This window comes from Urocitellus parryii (genome assembly GCF_045843805.1).
Source record: "Urocitellus parryii isolate mUroPar1 chromosome 13 unlocalized genomic scaffold, mUroPar1.hap1 SUPER_13_unloc_11, whole genome shotgun sequence".
Classification (NCBI taxonomy): Eukaryota; Metazoa; Chordata; class Mammalia; order Rodentia; family Sciuridae; genus Urocitellus; species Urocitellus parryii.
The window spans coordinates 1199117-1202240 of NW_027551763.1; the positions used below are offsets into that span (position 1 = coordinate 1199117).

Consider the following 3124-nt stretch of genomic DNA (forward strand, 5'->3'; position numbering starts at 1 on the left):
TCAGTATTTCAACATATATGCAGGAATATGCAAACTCAAAGCTGTATTAATCAACTTTTCTTAGCTCTCTATCCCAACAACCTACTGATTCTTGTGACTAAAGTTAAGACACTTTTTCTTATCAATATAATAATGAATAAAAACCTAAGCTAAGTTTTATTAGCTTCCTTTAGTGAAATATGCACAGATTCAAATTATTCAACAAGATTCAATGTTATGTCTTTTCTATCCAAATTGACTTATAAACCTAATACAATCTTGACCACAATCCCAGCAGGCTTTTTTTTTTTTTTGGTAGAAATTAACAAACTGATTGTAGAAGGTATATGGGAATTGAAATGACCTAGAATAGCCAAATTATTTTTTTGTAGAAGAACTAAGGATTTATATTACCTGATCTCAGAGGTGAAAAAATAATTAAAGCTACAGTAATCAGAATAGTGGGGTATTAGCATGGAGGTTGGCATACAGACCAGTGGAACTGAGGAGGGAAGTCAGAAACAGTTCCACACACAAATGGTCATCTGATTTTCCAAAAAGATTCTGAGATGATTTAATGGGGAATGAATGGCTTTTGAACAGAAAATAATAGAATAACTGACTATCCAAATATAAAAATAATGACCTACAAACTTTCTCTCCCATCATGTATGTAAGAGGTTGGATTATGATCCCCCAAGACAGACATCTAAGTCATGGGCTTCAGTACCTGCAAAAGAGACCTTGTGCTTAGATAAAGGATCTTTGCGGAGATAATAAAATCAAGACTTTCCAATTAGATCATCCTGGATTAGTTGGCAGCCTGTGTATCCAATGACACAAAATGAGGAGGAGACACAGACAAGAAAGGATAAACATGGAGAAAGCTATGGAAAGAAGTAAGGGAAGCCTTCAGCTATGCTGCCACAAGCCAGAGAACACCTGCAGCCCAGAGCAGGAAAAGGTTTGGAGGACTCTCCCTCAGAGCCCCTGAGTGAGCAGGGCCCTAGCAACACCTTGATTTAGGCTTTGGGCCTCTGGAACTAAAAGGGAGTAAGTGTCTGTTGTTAGGAGCCCTCTTGTTTGTCAGTCATCCCCAGAAAACTGTCAGAACACACAAAAATTAGTTCAAATGTATGATAAGTCTAAATTTAATCTAGGAGTATAATCTAATCTAGAACTATGAAATTCACAAAATGAAACAGGAAAGTCCTCATTACCTTGGTTGAAGTAAGCAGTGATTTTATTTTTATGAAACAAATAAAAAATGTTAACCATTAGGGAGAAAAATAAATGAAAAAAAATCTTTTAAAAAGACACTACTAAGGAGCTGCTGAGGAGAAGTAGGAGGAAATAGTGGCTGGGGGAAGATGCTGCTCTTTGACTTAAATTGCAATCGATTAGGGATCATTTCTCAGAATCACTCTAGAAGTGAGAGTTTCAATAAGTGAGGCTGCCATTGCTGCTTTGAACACCTCTAGGAGAGAATGGGGATTTATCAGAAGTGAAAAAGAAGAGCTTGCTAGGAGCCAAGGAAAATAAGAAAAAGTCCAGAGCTAGGGCTCCTCGTCCTACCAAATGCAAAAAGCTCTCAGATGAGAAACCCAGGGATCACTCTAAAGACCTATGGACAACCCACTAAGGAGTCAAGCAAGAAGGACTATGGCAGAAATAAGCTCGAAGAGATGCAAGGCTTGCAGTGGAAGCAGTAGGTCCAGCTCCACTTTCAGCTCAGGATCCAACGCCAACACAGGCTCAAGCAGAGGCTCCATGTCCTCTGCACGGGCCGCTGGGGAAGCTCCAGCACATCAGCTCCAGTCCAGCAGCTCCTCTGGATCTCCCAGCCATTCTTGGCGCAGACATGACAGCAGGCGGCGCTCCTGCTCCAAATCCCAAACACATAAAACCGATAAAAAGGAAAGAAAAGGCAGAGAGCCCTTCCCCTAAACCCACCAAAGGCTCCTCTGGAATGTGACCAAGGATCACATCATGGAGGTATTTTCCACTTATGGAAAAAATTAAAATGATTGACATGCCTGTAGAAGGCTGCGTCCTCAGATGTAGCTGAAAAGGCACTGAAGCGTGTGGACTGAGGACAAATTGATGGCTAGGAAGGAGATCACTGCTACCGCTGTGTTGGCCTTCTGGCCTAGGCCAACCCCCCACCCACTCTAGCTTTTCAGCCCTCCCAGGAGAAGGCGGCCGCAGCTGCAATGTCACTCCCATGGATGAGGAGGAGACCACACTCTCCAAAACGTAGGTCCCTTATGTGCAGGTGTTTCTGCTTTTCTCACCGCCACCACCACAGAAGCCGCTCCAGTTCCAATTCCTCCCAACACACAGAGTCTCTGAAGCTCATCTATACCTTGCCTTTCACCTGGCTCAGCTGTGTCACTTTTCTAGACACAGGATTGTTGGCAGGGAAGGCTCTCTCACTGGGACAGGCTTCAAAGGCAGCAGTTGCGGCCTTTCCTCTGCAGGCAGGCTCTGGCTGCAGAAGTGCTGATGGTTCAGAGCTGTGCCCATTGAGGGGCCCTGCAGTTTTCTGGCAATAAGCTCACCCATTCCCTTTCCAAAGTCTGTTCAGTGGCAGAGCCTGCGGGGGACCAGCAATCTTCCAGGTGGCAGTGGGGCCCAGTCTCTTCACAGATGACCTGAGCTAGTCTGGCAAATGTGTTGCTGTTGCTATGCTATGTCCACAGGAAAGGGGACAGAGCTATCATTCCTGTTAGGCCTGGCCTCCACTCACCCTGAATTCTCAGGATTGTGTTCCCCCACCACCTGTTACTGTAAATGGTTCTGTCTTTCTGAGCCCTCCCACACACTCCACTGCCCCACATACCACTTACTCTTTGAAACTGATGAGCAAGTTGAGAGCCAGCTCTTCGAGGTCATTACAGAGCCCCCTGTTCTGACAGCCATTCAGGGTGGTTTTACAGGTACAGTGCTTTTTTTTTCCCTCTTATTGTACAGTCAGTATTAAAAAATTTGTTTTAAGTTTTGCAAATTTGTAGCATTTTAGATAAGGCTGGATTTGTTCATTGTTGTGTAGAGTGATGAAAATGTACTGAATAAACTTAGGATTAGAATGAAAAAAAAAAAAAAAGACTACTGGGAAAGTAAAAGCAAGCCGTACCTGGGAGAA

General features: G+C 43.4%; 1 pseudogene; it reads left to right on the forward strand.

Annotated features, from left to right (window-relative positions):
- The first annotated feature begins 856 nt into the window (after window positions 1-856).
- On the forward strand, window positions 857-2154 carry LOC144251338 (uncharacterized; annotated as a pseudogene).
- The last annotated feature ends 970 nt before the right edge of the window (window positions 2155-3124 follow it).